Consider the following 17,334-nt stretch of genomic DNA (forward strand, 5'->3'; position numbering starts at 1 on the left):
TACGTAAAACTGCAGTGCTTGATAAAAATTTTATAAATCCTTTTCCAGCATATGGTAATTCCACACAGGAAATTTGCCTGAGTAAAATTTACTCAAATTAAAAAAAATGTTATTCTACTCAGATAACATTTGGTCCCTCTCCCAAAAGAATTAAAGTTACTCTTTGGGTAGAACTGTCCAAACTCAATTTAGAGCCAAATGTACTCAATATAGAGCAATTTTTTTTTCCTTTTTGAGGAAAACACTTTTGACTCTAGAAAAAAATGCTCAGTAATTTTTCATGTGCAGCGTTCTGAAAGGACAAGAAACTTCTGCATCTACTCTTTACCTTTGTTTTCAGGTTGTAGACAATCAACCTTTGTGAAACCCCTATTTTGTCAAGTCACAGGTGTTTTCAGACACTTAGGGGGGGGGGTTAAATATGTGATTGACAGCTGTAACTACCAATCGATGGTCAGATTCTGTCAGATGTAACTTGGATGTGTCTACTACTCTATACACCATTTCTCAGCATGGAAACCATTCAAAAGTTGCTATGTCTCTACATGGAAAATTACGGTGGTCGACAAGGGCCAAACACATTGCACCGGTCCAATGCGTCTCAGTTAGAGAAAACAGCTGCAAGTACAGAAACGATGCAAATTCACAAACTCAAACACAAGTCTAAATGAGGTACAAAATGAGGAAAGTGTTGCAAATGAAAAAATGCACTGCAAGAAACAAAAACAAATGCATAATCATCAAATGCTCTGCAAATAAAGAAACGATGCAAACCAAGAAAACATCTGCAACTGAAAAACGCTGCATAACCAGTCACTACAACAGAAGTGCTCCAAACCTGCAGCCAGCCAGCATTTATAGACAACAGACTAGGGACAAATATAATCTAATAAAAGTCACATTACCGCGCTGCGCCGTAACTTCAGTTTGTTCCCACTGTAGTTTGAAACACTGTCAGTCAGCTGTTTTCTGTCTCTCTCTCCATCCTGTGTGTCTCTGCATTGAGCTGTTCTGCTGACAGCGCCCCCTACAGGTTTGGAGCACTTCTGTTGTAGTGACTGGTTATGCAGCGTTTTTCGTTTGCAGACATTTTCTTGGTTTGCGTCATTTCTCTATTTGCTGAGCATTTGATGATTATGCATGTGTTTTTGCATCATGTGGTGCATTTTTTCATTTGCACCACGTTCCTGTTTTTGTACCTCGTTTAGACTGGTGTTTGAGTTTGTCAATTTGAATCGTTTATGTACTTGCAGCTGTTTTCTCTAACTGAGACTCGCTGGGCCGGTGCAATGTGTTTGGCCCTTGTCGGCCACTGTAGAAAATAGCTCAACTCTTCTATAAACAACATGAAACAACACAGGGTCATCTGTGTTTATATTTAGTATTGTGATTTGATCCATTTCGTTTTTGTGATTTCCTGGTGGGTTTAAGTATTACTATAATTTGCATCATGTTTTTGTATTTGCAACTCATCCGACAGCAGTTATAGTTAGTTAATATGTTAAAAGAGTCAGAGTGAGTGAAGCCAGAGAAAGTCCAACATAGTGTTCAAAGGTCCCACCCAAGACAATACAATGTTGAGTAGAGTGTTAAAACATTAGTTCCCAATAGAACAAGAACAGCCATAGAAACAAACAGCCATATAATTCTTCAGTTAAGGATATCATAAGGTCTTGGTCAGGGCTTATATAATAGCTTGGGGTGGCCCTTATGGTTTTATCAGCAAGTTCACAATTCACAGTTCAAATATGGTCTTCCAACCACATGTCACTTCTCTATAAGCCGTGAAAATAATAATGATAATATTTGCAATTATTATTTCCTATCTTGCAAACCCATTCTCTGCTTCTGTAAGCAGCAACCTTTTAATTAGACACAAGCATGCAAGCACACATACACAAAGACTGGGGCGGTGGGTGCTCACTGCCATTAATAACACTATATAAAAGCAAAGCCAGACAGCCTCTGACACTTTTAGTAGTTTGGGAAACAAGATGTAATCTGCGTTCGGTGCCAGGAGCAGCCTGGGCTTTGAGAGAGAGGGAAAGAGGGAGTGTGGCCTGTAACTCAATGCAAACAGAGCACAGTGAGTACATCACTGATGAAGACATTATGTGTGAGTTATACTCACAAAGACAACAGGAGGCAGAAGTGTATAGAAACCATAAGACAGAGAAAGTGACAGATGAAATGGGCATCTGCTGTTGCCAAGGCTAGTCAGTGGTGTGTGCATTATTAGTCTTTCAAAAGCTTGACTGCTGTGAATTAAAGGGACATTTCATAAGATATAACAACAATTCTAATGTTTCCTTCTTTTTTCTTGTTTTCCGGGTGATGTAGGGTGGTCCTTTGTGTTGTATGTCTGTGCTGTGACTCTACATTGTGCGTGCGTGTGTGTGTGTGTATTTTATATATATTTCATTGCGTTATATTGCAGCATTTTGTGTTGGGCATTAAAGGATAGAGGAGAGGATAGGGTTCCGTTTAGTGGCACCCTTGGCACCCATCTAACCTTGGCATACTGCTGGGCATGCTCCACTGGCCCTGAACATGCTGAGGTTTGAATCCAGAAATGCCTTTGTGCAGCATAGGCCACCAGAGGAGAGGTGGGAGGCTCCATTAATATCCCCAACTGTATCAGTCAGTGTTGAAATCACAGCAGATAACATTTCTGATGTGTTTGCAAAACCTATGCCTTAAAATGAGATTCATCTTCCAAAACAAGTGGACATGATGTTAAAAGTCCATAATCAGTTTGTATACATTAAATCTTACCAGTTTGGAGAATCAGATGGAGCTAGTTGTGTTCAAGCAAGGTCAATCTGTGTCATTGTTTTCATGTTTTCCTGTTTGTTTGTTTAATATAAACCATGAATTCTAATTCTGGCAGCGCAGAATGGCCACATTAACCAGGCATGGCAGTCTGGGATGAGGTCCAGCTGGAAACATGCATGGGATGCTGCTTTCCCCTCGACAAAACTGGCTTCTCTGGAAAAAGCTAAATAGTTTCTCATTTCTAAACGGCCAGTAAAAAGGGAAATGGAAGCAAATTCAGGTCGAATGTTCATATATTCTTCTACACCCACAGAAGTCACTATTATAAAGTGATTTGTAGATCGGTTTTATTACACCTGTGCCAGAAGTCAGTGATAAGAAGAAGGGTCACATGCTATATTCTCATTGGAATGCAAGCAACATGATAATTTCCAAAGCCCATTTCACTATTAATCTCCACCTCCCTCCTGTGCTGATTTTTTTCAGCCTGGCTGGCTGGTTAGTTTGTTGGATGGGTGTCTGGGCTGTGATGTCTGCAGGAGGAATTGTCTAAGGGCCGAGTTCAGGAAGAGTGCATAAGTGTGTATGTGTGTTGCTGGTGTGCCCCTTGTGAGTGTGTTTTATTTTTAACATAGCAGCCATCTTGACCTCACGGGCTTGTGTTTGTTACACAACTCATAGAAATCTAATAAAACATGTCAAACTTTATGTCAAGACATTTGTCAGTCATGTTATAAGACACAATAGAATCTAAAATGCATGCTTTCTTCTTAGTTTTCCTCCAGCCTTTTTCTGAACTGATGGTTTCCACTTCAGACATGTAAAAGGCAAATACCTCAACATGATTGGCAACACAAATCTGTCTGGGTTCATCAGCCTCTTAGTAAGCATAGAAAACTCTGTCCCTTCATCAGATAAATGTGAGAAAACCCTGAAAGAACCAAAGTCCACTTCATTCTGCACACAAAAAGCTAAAGATTGCAGTCAGCAAACACAGATTTGATTTTGAAGGTAGGTGAATTTTGAACATATACATGCACTCAAACATTCAGCAAATACCTATGGATATAATACTTAGGTCAAATTTTAGTCCCTAGGTTCAAAACCCTTCTTCAGTCCATAAATGATCCCAACAGTGGGGGTAGCAGTGCTGTCACTTGGCAGAAGTGTTATTTGGATGGCCACTACAATCTCCTTTCCTGCTGCCATTCCCAGCATGATGTAGAGGCGCAGTGCTAATCTTTGGTCCTCTTGCCCTCATTGGCCTTTACTGTGTACAGCCATCTTTCTCTCACACTTTCATCAGAATCCCATTTCCCCCCAAAGCCAGAGAGCCCCCTCTGAAACTCTACCCCTCGCTCTACCATTCTAGCCTGCCTATGATGGATGGCCGCACCTTAGGTCCTCTCAGCCTGTCCATCAAGTCGTGCGATTAAAACACTTGGAATGACCAACATTTTTCTCTCTCTCTCCCCCTCAAACCCCTTGTCCCCCATGCCACCCCTCCACTCTCGGGCCATCGCCACTGCAGCCCTCTGTCCCCTCACCTTTCTCAACCTCCCTCCCTCCAACTCTCCTCTCCCACTTCAACTGCCCTTAGAACCCCACAATCCATCTTGTGGAGAAAAAACATCATTTATTCTGTACTTCCCTGATAATTTACTTTTTCTCTCCCTCTTTCGTTCCTCTTTTCTTTTTCCCCTCCTTTCCACAGGAATTCTCCATTTCCCTATAAAATGAAAATTCATCTGGAATTACATCTTATGTCATCATTATGTTTATTAAGCGTGGATGATGTATATGAGGAGCTGCGGCGTGCCGCTGAGTGCTTAATGATGCATAAGATTAAGCCGAGCCTCTCAGCTGTGCTGAGACTCCCCTCTGCTTCCCAGGCTGCAGACACACGCTGGGGGAACAGGCTCCAAACGGCCATCAGGTGAACAGGGGAAAAGGGAAAGCCTACATCCTCTTTGTGTGTCAGCAAAGAAGCTAGAAAAGTGTGCAGTCGGTGCAGAAGAGTTGCTGATGGGGGCGAATGTTAGAGCTGGCAGCAACTTCAGAGGAACACAAGTGTTGTTAGTATCAGTTTGTCAGCAGCAGGGGCTGTATCTGAACCTCTGTCCACACATTTTATCAAGTGCAGACATTTCTGTAATAATTACAAACTTGTCCTTGTCACCTCTTCTTGCATTCTACACCTAAAAGCTGCATTTTTCCATTCTTTGTACACTTTTCACTTCTTTTCCCCCTCCCAGCCTTCCACTCACTCACATGCTGAGACACATGTAGAGGATTTCCTACCAGCCTCCGTCCAGCCTAGGAGCAGAAGCACCAGCAGTCTATGACAAAAACATTATCCTTCTGGTGCTAAACAATCCAATAAACCTCTCCACAGGGAAGAACTTAACCTCTCCTCTCCTCCGATGCTGGCTTCCAGACCACGTGACAACTGCCACAGTAAATTCAAATCATTAGTCTTCTCGCTCCGCCATCACACAGGGAAGGAAAAAAATCTGCCTCTATTAGTAATGGAGACCTCGTCAGAGACCTTCCTCTGAGAGCCCTGCCTTCCCAATTCCCAAAGGAAAAATCCCCAGCAAAAAACTAATTCTACTTTTAATAATCTGTCATCAGGACCAGAGGCAGTCATAAATTATGTGGGGAGCATGTGTGGGAGCGGGCCACGAGAGGGAACTCAGGGAGAGAAATCAAAGCCTGAGTTTGACAAACTTTGCTGAAGATAAATAATAACTTACAAACAGGATTAGTTGTAAGTCATGGTTGAGTGCCCTGCCAAGCAGTTTTCCTAACAGTCTATGCAGGATGAAGAATTTACAGACGCACCTGTCATTAGCACATCCCCCTCCACAGCTTCCTCCACACATCCTCCGTTCTCACTTTCCATTCTTATTCCTTGGGTTTCTCTCTCTGTCCTGACAGTCCTGACAGACTTCTCCGGCTATTCCTCTGAAAGCAAACACTGTTTGTATTTCACAGCTAACCCTATGGTTTCTGAGGGACACACACAGAAAACACGCACAGATGTAGAGGAGACAGGAAGAAGTGAGGTGGTTATGAGGCATATTAGCACAGTGTGGCAGGGGAAATAGCCTCTTCCTTCAGTCTCAAGTAAATAAACATGAACAACCAATCAGCCTCTCACCACACACACACACACACACACACACACACACCTACACACATACACCTACACACACACACATGCACACACACCTACACATACACACATGCACAACAGAGGACTGACAGTCAGTGGTTTTACTCTGAGAGGCTGATGGGGAAACCATCAAATGGGACAATCTGGTTCTGGGTTTTCAGCCTTCGGAAGTCACTTTTTAAATGTCACAAACTAAGAATTCTTGAGGTAGAAATGTAGGTATCTAATAAAGTAATTGCATTTAATCATATTTTGTTTTAAACTGAAGCTGAAATGTCGTAAAACATCAATTTATCCAGGAAAGTACTACATAACTTAAGATCAGAGGGGATTTAGTGGAATCTATTAGGAGAAAAGAAATAGATTATTCATACATAGGCTATACATGAATATATTTGGAAATGTGTGGACATTATCATTATTATTATTATTATTATTATTATTATTATTATTATTATTATTATTATTATTATTATTATTATTATTATTTCTTCTTTTTGTTGGGCACTGAAGAGGTGGGTGAGGCAACCTTTAAGAACCTTTAAGATTGAAATATTTGATTTCAGAGGTACATTTTCCAGCAGTCCAAGGTATTCTTGCCTGGCAGGGTGACACCTTGGTATGGTTAATAGGTCACAGCCAGGCAGGGCAGAGACAGGCTGCTTAGAGGAATGCACAATGATTGCAATGAAAAGCAGCACACATTCAAAGTAAAGAACCTGCCAAAAATGCTTACAATAAATACAGTCAAATAAGTAGAGCCTGTAATAGAGGTAAAGGTGCTCCTTGTAAGCCATCTTATATTTGATAGTGATGCATTAATATTCTTTTTCTATAAGCTTTTCAATGAATAGAATATATTTGGAGGCATCAACTTTTTTATGAACTGTACTTTAACCACATTTTTTAAATTTTTTGTCAGAGATTATAGCTATATATTTTATGAATAAATGACTAACCTCGTTTCATGTAATTAAATACTTCCCGATGCTATAGGCATCTTTGTGAGGACACAGTATATAAAATGTCTGTGAAGTGTAGGTGTGTGTGTGATTTTATGTTGTGAATGCATGAGTGTCCCACAGAGCTGGTGAGCACAGCAGATTGTATGGGAAGGAAGGGCTATGAGCCGTGGGGTTGTTCTCTCACTGTTTCCATGTCAATATTTGCTGGAATGATCGACATGCATCATAATCGGCTCCCCCTATCAAACCATGGCTAAAGGCCCATCTCCATCAGGTGACAGAGACCAGTGAGGTGATGAATCCCTCTCACAGCCGACCACGAGGGGAGGAACTGGGTGAAATAAGACAGCCATGTTCCCACAGGTCTGTGTCAAATCCCTATTGATTTAATCATCAGCAGAAACACAGTCTCTTGATTTATATCACATAAGGTCAGCTGATTTCTCTATCTTCAGTAAACTTTGTACATTAAAGTTATTTTATTAGAGTTACATTTATAAGTATCAAACATGTAATTTTGTTCAACGTAATCAGGCCATTTTAGATTTAGAGATTTCATTTTTTTTCCCCTTATGCATATTTCAGATTTGGATCTATTCTGAATGACCAATTACTTCATGTCAGTTGGACACAGAGAACATTGCTTTCTAAGGTAGTGCATACATTCCAAAGAGTATTTCCCATTTGATTTAAATAAAGTTGGTTTCAGTCTGCTGAAAACAAACTGATTTGTTCTAACTTTCAAACAACACCCTAATCACGCCTGTGCGTCTCATTGAACACAACATAAAGAATGCACCTCAAGCGTGTCCCATGAAAAACCCTGAGAAAATGCATACATGCAGTACTGGGATTTCAACCCTGCAAAGTCAAGTGCTCAATTTTCTCTCCATTCTCTGGCGATACCAAAGAAGCTCAATCATACTGGGACAGTAATATGAATCAAGGACAGCTCACTCACTCTCAATTGCAGCTTGGTCTAACTGGGACCGTCGGTAAAGTAGAAACTGGGTTCTCAATTCAAATGGGAGAGTGAGTAGGCCAGCCGGACTCTCCAGCACGTCTCGAGGCTGATAGATTGCCTACTGCAGTAAGGACAAAGGGAATGAAGATGACTACTCTGCCAAAGCTGGCTACAGATGAGACATACACGGCTGAATGACCATGGTACACCTCACTCATTTGTCTATGTGTTCAAGTTTCACACTATGTATGACAAAGGAATCTGAACACTACACTACTAACATACAGTATTACCTTTACATCTTAGAAAAACTTGCTCCAACTCTTTTACTTGGGCATGTAATGACACCTATCAGCGATATCGACCAATTAGTGTTTACTGAGTGAGGAGTAAGTAAGAAGTAAAATTAATTTATATATAACACTTTTCACACATAATAAAACACAGATTACTTAAGAGTTAACAACATAAAAATTGCAGTAAAAACAGTAGAAGAATTAAAATACACAATGAAATAAACCTTTGAATTTGAAGCTGGATATATTCTACCATTTTTATGCAAAAAATATTCCATGTCAATGAATCTAAATTCATGTTAAGTTGCCTCAGAAGTAAAACACATAGGAGTCAGTGTAAACAATCCATTAGTTAATATGAAAAGTCTATTATACATAAGCTTCACTATAGTAATCTGCATTATATCATTAAAGATCCTTTGTTTGGGAGGTATTTTGTTTGACATTGCAGGCCTTTTCAGTGCATAAAGGCATATAATTCTGCGAGCCAGCTATTTTTTTGCACCGAGTACATGATGTGCCATCCTCGCAGATTAACCTAGATGTTCTTGAGGCCAGGTTCACTTGTATCTGAGCCACAGTCGTATATTACAATGCAGCTGAGGTGGCAGTGGCAGTAACTCATTCTTTTCTATTCTATTCTGCCTCTGCATATTCCACAAAGCCCCCACTGCTCTGCACTTAGAAGGTCACCTCTTTCATCAGCTATTCTATTTGCATTCCAAATCGTACGTACATGAAAAATGTGCCACTGAGTTTTCGCGGCAGCCCTTCGAAGCCAGATTAGATAGAATTTGCCATACGAACCTTATGCACGCTAACCTTTGCAGATGGCCTCACTATTGTGGAGAAATGGATTGCCTAATAAACCATATCATCCGACATATTTGCCGCTTGGCTGACCAAATAGAGGCTGTGTTTTTTGAGCAAATTCCCTTTGTCAAATTTGTCAGTGTTCATGCCGCCGTTTAAGGTTTGGGTCACAGAGAGGAGGAGGCGAGATCCTTAGTGTATCAGGTTAAAGTACCGACCAATTTGGACTGTTTCTGAAGATGAGACAATTTTTCCACAAGATTTATTTCATCAGAGAGGAATATTTCACATGCTCCCCATTTGTTTGTTGTATGGCTCCTATTCTGTTCTCTACTCACACATAACCTGATGTATGTATAATATGAAGATGGACAATTGTTGTCTTTTTTATTTCATTTTATGAATCAAGACAAAATACTTTTGCCACTTGTCATTACTGTTTGGACCATGAAAGTCCCCATAAAGCTTTTTTCACTCCCTTTTCAGAGCCTAATCTGTCATTCAGTTTTATCATTCATCGCTGAATTACTAACATAATTTCTCTTTTATCTATAATTACCACTGGGATCGACGGCAGTGTGGAAACAATGCTTCTCCTAAACCTTGCGATGTTTTCACCAGAAATCTAATTTCACAGCGGAGCCCTAATTCATCGCTCCCAGAAAAACCTCTTTCATCAAACTTTGCATATGAGCAGCCAAGTGATGCACAGGCTCTTAACGGCATGCTTTGCCTCCTTTGGTGAGTTGGCCAACCAATCCATCTTCCTGAGTGTGCTCAGAGCCGAGGAGTGGGCAACCGATGCTCCCGTCACTGGGCTCCTGCGGGAGATGGATTGGGGCTCTATCGCCCACCTCCAGTCCGGTACCAGCCCAGTGGCACAATCTGGACCTCGGCGCTGAGAGCCACGTGGTGGGCCTTGTGGGGCTCAATGAGGGGGCTATGAAAGGCAGGATGGAGGATGCTGTGTCTCAGTCACTCATGTAGAATCCAGATCTTCTGCTCCACAGGAGACGGCGCTGGACCTCCTGTTTGTGTTCAACAGAACAGAGTGAGGGTGTCCAAGTCATTGCCTGCCTGTGCAGTTGCTAATGCAGGCATTTTATCTATGACAAAATGTCACACAATAATGTGATCATCAGCAAAAGAAAGAAAACTTTATGACATATATTGACTTGTTTAGCATATTAAAAGGCAGAAATTGCAATCTACTGAATAAATGTGTGACCTCCATCTTAAGTTATGTCCTTCAATGGCTATTAGTCACTGAACTGTCTGACGGGACAACAAATACAATAAATGATAGCCCTGATTCCTCTTAATCTAATATGTCTTTTAAAATGTACATCCACCCTTAAAATAGCATGTCCTTCAGCCAGAGGAGGAGTTTGTTTCATCCCTTTGCATCGTTCATCATGACTGGCTTTAAAACTGAAGTGAAAGCTTCTTTTATTAATCACAAAGAGCTCAAGTCAAGGCTTTGCACTCCATCGCTTGCATCCAATTTACAGCAACAATAATTCATGCTATGCTAAACATTTCTTGTAAAATGTCACTTTGTGTTTGTAATTAATTTCTAAATTAATAAGCAAAATCTCTGAGCTATGGCATCAAACCTGTTAAAAACCTTGGTGACTAAACAATGCATCAAGGTGCCACCTGGAATGATCGAGACGATAATAAGAGTGTGACTCTTGTAAGAGATGAACACTTCAAAAAGTTGACAGGTTCTTTCAAAGGGGAGTAATGCAACAAAAGTGCAGGCAAATTATCAGTTATCAGTAGATCTGTTCTTACAGAGGCGACGTAAAGGCTTGCCATCACCCGCCTTTTCTGCATATTAGCGCTGTCATTCGCCCTGTCTTCTTAATCTCACCACATGACAGGGTGGCCTGGTCCATAGGATTGCAAGCTTTGCTTCCAAGTAAAGAGCTGTGTGTTAGGTTACCTCTTATATGAGGTATCATGTGTCCTCCATCTAATGCAAGCTATGGGCCCCTGATCAAAAGGAGGCTGAAGAGTGGGAGGTCAAAATGAAAGGAAGACACAGAGGGATTCAGTGACCACAGAGTCCAGACGTGAGGGCAAATACACCTGTCACATGCGTGAAGCAAGTGCTTAAAACTGCAGTTAAATACATTCTGTTAATTTTAAATAGGTTTTAACCAGAGCTGCATCAGTGGGGCTTTCAACAGGGGTGCTGATCAAGAAGTGTTCATGATGTGAACTTGTAAAGGATTTCATTTAGGGGTTTTCCTCCAGTACAAGTGGCCCATCTCCGTTCCTCCACTGCCATTGATGGCAACATCCATAACCTGTCCTCTGATATTTCATTCCCATATGGGTGCCATGAACCTAAGATGTAATCGATACACAGACACACAGGCCTCCTGTGTTATTACAAGGGGGACAATGTCTGCTCAGCTTCCCGTGCCGTTACACAGTTCAGGCTTCCAATTAACCTGAGCGGATCCCCATGCCAATCACACAGGGCTTCTATCGACAAGCCACATGAAAAGAATAATGTTGTTAGGATGATGTAGCTCACGGTAGGAGGGCTGGCCCCCCTCCCTCCCAGTGCTGACAGGGATGAGTGTTGTAGTCATTTATCACCTCCTCTCTGGTCACTGAGGGGCCAAACGGGCTGCACGGCTTTCACACCCTCCTTCTGCTCCAACAGCCCACCATCTAAATAAATCTGATCACAATCAAAAACAGGGAATGTGTCTATGCTGATGTGTAACCCAGACACTCCTCATCCAACAGCACGTACCTCCTCCAAGGCCCCACGTTCCTGTAAGTCTATCATACATCCTTGTAATGTTAGAAAACGTGAAGAAAAAACTAGTTCTGCCTTTTTCATGGATCTAATTTCATGAATTTGTCCTCTACTGACCCATTCTTTACCCTTCCAACAAGTTTCATGAAAATCAGTGCTGTAGCTTTTGTGCTTTTGTGTAATGTTGCAGAGATAAACAAGCCGACAAATAGACAGGTTGAAAACATTGACCTCCTAGTCAGAGGTTAATGATTAACTTCTGGTTTTTCTGAGTTTGTAAATGGGGGATGGTACGGATGTCTGGAGGATTAAAAAGGCTTTTGGATGGAGATACTATTTGACTCAATAAGTCAATAGGTAATATCTAGCCTGAGCCACTGTGGTATCATTTTGATAAACATAGGCAATGTCACAACATTTATTCATTCATTCATTTGTTTATTTTTCTGAACATTGTTGAACCTAGGCCAGACCAACTGAATCCACCCCAGATCATAACACTGACCCCCCACAGGCTTTTACTGTAGGCACTAGGCATGGTGGGTAATCACAACATCTGCCTCTCTTCTCACCCTGATACATCCATTACTTGGAACAGGGTCAATCTGGACTCATCAGACCACACGACCTTTTTCCACTGAACACAGTCCATGTGTTTTTCCTTTTCTTTTGAATTGTTATTTTTCAGGGGGGGGTTTTACACTTTATCAGACTGAGATATGAGAAAGATTAGGAAACATGGTCAGAAAGTAGGAAAATAACATGCAGTAAACAGTCCGACGAGCAGGGAATCAAACCAAGGACCCACTTAAGGCATTTGTGACCATACAATATGCCCCCCTAACCACCCAACATTTTTTAGGTATCTGCTTTTTTTGTATGATTAGTAGAAATTGATATATTTGTCAGAAAGCAGTAGATGTGTCTTTAGTGACCATACAAATATTATAACAATTTAATCACAAACTTGTGAACATACCTTTTTATTTGTCAGCGGTGACATTTTTTATGAATCCACCTCAAAACAGATGTGCTCTAACTGCTGGACTGGGACGGTAGATCAATCCATTTATTTTCCCCATGTCTACTGAGAGACAACATACAAATTGAGATTGTATCTAAGTTACAATAGCAGCCAAGTGTGGCCTACTAGGATTTCAGGAGTGATTGAGAGTGTGTTTAGATGCTCAGGGCCAAACTCTAAAAGCATTGTTACATTGACAAGGCCGACGCAGAGAACGAATGCCTCAACACATTCACACCCGCTTTCGTGGGCATTGCTGCCATTGGCGACTTTGATATTGATTATTGTGAAACCAAAAAATCAGCTCAAGGAGCACGATCATTAAGACAAATGTAGTTCCATTCAATGCCAAACCCACAAAGACCTGAAATTCCCTGTAACGTACGCTCAGCTGCACTTTAGAGGAGGTACTTCAGGTCTATGGAAAAATTAGTGCAAGTGGAAGATCATATTAAATAAAGTCAGTATTAATGTGTTTAGTACTTCCAACAGGTGACATAAGGATAACTTCATTAATTTACTAAATTATTAGTTAATGGTGTGACTTAATAATAGAGCCAATACAAAAATAAATGCACTTTTACTTCATGAAACTGCACAGAGAACGATGGTTTTGGTTTCAGAGCTGTTCTAACCTAAAGAGCTGCTTGTTTTAATATGTACAAAGGGTAGATGTAATAAGCTATAGCTTCAGCCCACGTCTTTACAATCCATAGTGTCTTGTTTTTTCATGTAATTTAGTGTCTTGTTGTTAACTATTTACTTCAATTACCCCACCCCTTTAGCACTTTAGCAGCAAAACTATTAGCTCAGTTCACACCAAATTGGGTTTATAGATTGTCAGTGACCCAGAATAGATGTCATTACATTTTGGGAAAGGTAGGTCAAAGTTCAAATTTTTTATGAATTTTTACAGTCTTTTTTTTCCTCATTTACTTATAATGGGAAAAATTTCAAATCGCTATAAAAACCTAAATTTGAACTCAATTTACTTGAAACATTGCAGAGATATACAGATTAATTTTAGACATCACTCTGCAAAATATGTAAGTGATAGCTTGTTTTTGAAATTTCTTGTTAAATTTTTACCCCACCCCCCGAAGGGGAGGCAAGAGTTGTTGTTTTTGGTTCGGTTTGTTTCTTTGTTTCTTTGTTAACACTCTAGCAGCAAAAATATTGCTTAAATTCATACCCAATGGGGTTTTTAGATTGCCAGTGACCCAGAATAGATGGCATTACATTTTGGGAAAAGTACAAAGTCAAAGTTAAGTTTTTTATGAATTTTTAAAATCTTTTTTCTTCTTCCATTTACGTATAATGGCCAAAATTTCACGTCTACAAAAACATCCATTTTGTTTCAATTTACCTCAAACTTGACACATATATAGGAGCAATTGATATGCTGACATCAGCACACGTATAGACATGATGACATCAGCTGGATCGATGCCAAAATAAGATACAATATGTCCGAGAGGTGTGGTTTGTTGTACCTGGCACCACTTGTTTTGTTAGTATTTCAGTAGAGACTGAACCAAACTAATGGAACTAAACGGAAATAAGTATATTTTTTATTTATATTTATATTTAACAAGAGGAATTAAATCAGTCAAAGCTTTTCTTCAGTTTTGTCATTTGCTAATTTTTTCGTTCATAATTTTACAGTTTTTTTTTTTCTTTCTATCTAAATTTTCTAAGCATTCCTGCCTGGATTCTTTTTTTCTTTTTTAGTGGGGGGGGGGGGGGGTTATAATTTTATTTACTTATTTCATTATTTATTTTTAGCTTAGTTTAGTTTAGTTCAGTTTTGTACTGCAGCACAGTGACATTTATACTACATTCCACTGAAATTACATGGTACTGTATATGGGCTGTTCATTAAAAACAACAACTCTAAACTGTACTCATGATAGTGATACATTTTTCTTGTTGAGCTCAGCTACAATTCTAACTTGGGGATGTCGCTGCAGATTTAATGTGGGCCTCATACCTTTAAAACTTTCCATTTGTTATGTTTGGTCATCCCATTAGCTGCCATTTATTATCATTAGTGTGATAGAAGCTTCTTCTTTGCAGTAGCAGACAGACAGCAGCAGCAGAAAAAAAAGGAAAAAATCTACATTTTCACATTAGACAGAGCTTCACTGGTGCGTCAGATTAATGTTCCTTCCACAAAAACAGAAAAGGTAGGTGGAACATCAACTTCAGGAGCAGCACCAGAACTATTACATTATGCTGTCTGTTTATTTGCTTATTCCTTTGATGGTTGACTAATTCCTGCTGTTGTTCTCATGATATTTGGAAATAGAGCTCTTCTTTAATGTGGGTGCATTTTAGGAGCCTGTAATTGATGCTGTGGTTGTAAAATCATCAACCTTCATTTAAGCTGTTAGCCACAGGTTAAATTAAGGAGCTAGTGGGCAACAAAAGATTAAACCAATTTCATGCCTCAGAATTCACCCAAAATCATGATTATCATCATTTTGCATATGATAAATGATTATTTATTCAAGGATTTGACTGATTTGATCAGGAATTATGCAGCTTTTTACATCTGCATAAAGCATTTATTTAGAAGTGAAACCAAATATGACTCCTCAGAAACACAAAATATAAAAGTAAAATGAAAAAATGGGCAAATAGTGCTAGTGCTAAGCAGGGAATAGGAATCTGCAGAATAATTTGAGTGCCAAGACAAGTTTTAAAGTACTTTTTGTAAAGAGACTAAACTGTATCCATCATGTTGCAGGGGGCAGGTCTGGATGTGTTCGCCTTAGGTTCATGTCCCTGTCCTGCCCACTGTGAGTGATAAGTAACAAGGCCTGCAGCGAACAGGACAGGTGTGTCGCTGATTCACTCTGTATTACACTGAACGTGATTAATGGTTTTCTTAATGTATTCATGGCAGTAATAGAAGTCCCCCACGACTAACCTTGCATAAAAATGCAAATGAATAGAGACAAACTGCGGAAAAAACACAATGGGCAGGGCTAAGCCTGGAAGCCTTGGGAAGTGGGTGTGCATATTTCTTTATTTCAGGAAGAACAACTTAAAATTGTAGATTAGGCCTTGTTTTTCTGCTGCAGCAATTAAAGATAACGGGCTGTTATGAGAATAATTTCAGTTCAATAGGAGGAACTCAGAAAAAGCACAGCTCACATCCCTGACCCAAACACAGCTAAGTGCAGAAAGTATGTCTTTACATCAGTAATGTATAATATGTGAAATAGGAAAAAAAAAAAAAAGTTTAATGGATACATGTAAAATAAGTCTCCAGAATATGTTGCACCAAAGCACACAATAAAAAAGTCAAATAAAAATCCCACTACATCTATTTTGAAGCTCATGGCAGAGTGGGGGACTTCCACTGAATAATAAACATTTAGAAGTTTACTTGGCTGAGTGTATCATGATTGCTGAGGCAGTCTGTTCATCACCAAGTTTTTTTTTTCTCTCTTTTATCATCATAAATAATGTTGATTAATTAGCAAGTCAAAATCACTGAGGATAATCCTTGTAGAATATATCACTGTCAGTGGAACTGTTGAATATTGCATTTACACCAGGAGCATTTTAATTACAGAAATCTTAACATATTAATTATGACTCAGAAGGAAGAAACAGTTAAAGTATGGACATGGAAAACAACTTTTGGACTTTAGAAGATATAGGGCTTATTATTATTTGGATTTATTTTTTTTCTCTTTTCGACTTGAGTGGGTTGTTATTCTGTTTTTATTTCATATCTCACCTGCACAGGGATGTTGCAGTTCATGGTCCATGTGCTTAACCTTAAATTTAAAAAAATAAATAAACAAATCAAAAATCAAAATAAGTTCTAGGGCTGATGCGACAGAGTGCAATTATTAATCTCCTTCATAAGCCGAAATGTATTTCATTACTTTACTATTCTACTCCAATACTTTATTATTTTACTTAACCTTCCTCTTGTGTTTGCTTTCTGTTACCATTTCTTATGTTAACAGGTCAGTTTTGACCCTTGTCTTAAATCATCTGTAAAATACACTAAAAACAATTATCTATCATCCAGTTTGTTTCTCATCTCTTGGTTACCTTGTTAGGCTTCTGTATCCATGAAAATATTGGTTTTAATATTTTTGATGTGAGCCTCTGGGGCTTTCTTTTTTTGTCAGTATACCCCTCGATGTGCACTCTGCAAGTCACCCGCTCTATGCTGAACTGACTTCATATGTCTGGACATGCCCGTCTTTGCTTATTTTGTGTTTGTGCAGGTATACTGGATAACCAGGCAAAAAGAGAATCCCCAAAAGCTCACATGACTGGGAAAGGAGCTGACTGCAGTGCACTTATGATTTCAGTTTGGCTCTAATTATTGATTTATAATCTTATATTTTTTTTTCTTATAACTGGGCCAAAAACCGACCCTAACAACACAAAGGTCATAATTTCAACCAAAGCATTTCATAATTTAGTGAAAAAAATTATATTATTTTGTTGAAATAGAGGTTCCTGACAAAATCAAAAAGCCTTGATGCAATACGCAAAGTTTATGTGGTTC

At 39.5% G+C, this 17,334-nt stretch overlaps 1 long non-coding RNA gene across 1 annotated transcript; it reads right to left on the reverse strand.

Moving 5' to 3' along the window:
• Positions 1–9,713: 9,713 nt before the first annotated feature.
• Positions 9,714–16,889, reverse strand: LOC115434593 (uncharacterized). Its single transcript, XR_003937557.1, has 3 exons — positions 16,731–16,889; positions 10,264–10,266; positions 9,714–9,724 (listed from the first exon to the last, which is right to left on the reverse strand). It is a non-coding gene; the product is annotated as an uncharacterized LOC115434593 (long non-coding RNA).
• Between the last annotated feature and the right edge of the window lie 445 nt (positions 16,890–17,334).

Source organism: Sphaeramia orbicularis, chromosome 15 (genome assembly GCF_902148855.1).
Source record: "Sphaeramia orbicularis chromosome 15, fSphaOr1.1, whole genome shotgun sequence".
NCBI classification, from domain to species: Eukaryota; Metazoa; Chordata; class Actinopteri; order Kurtiformes; family Apogonidae; genus Sphaeramia; species Sphaeramia orbicularis.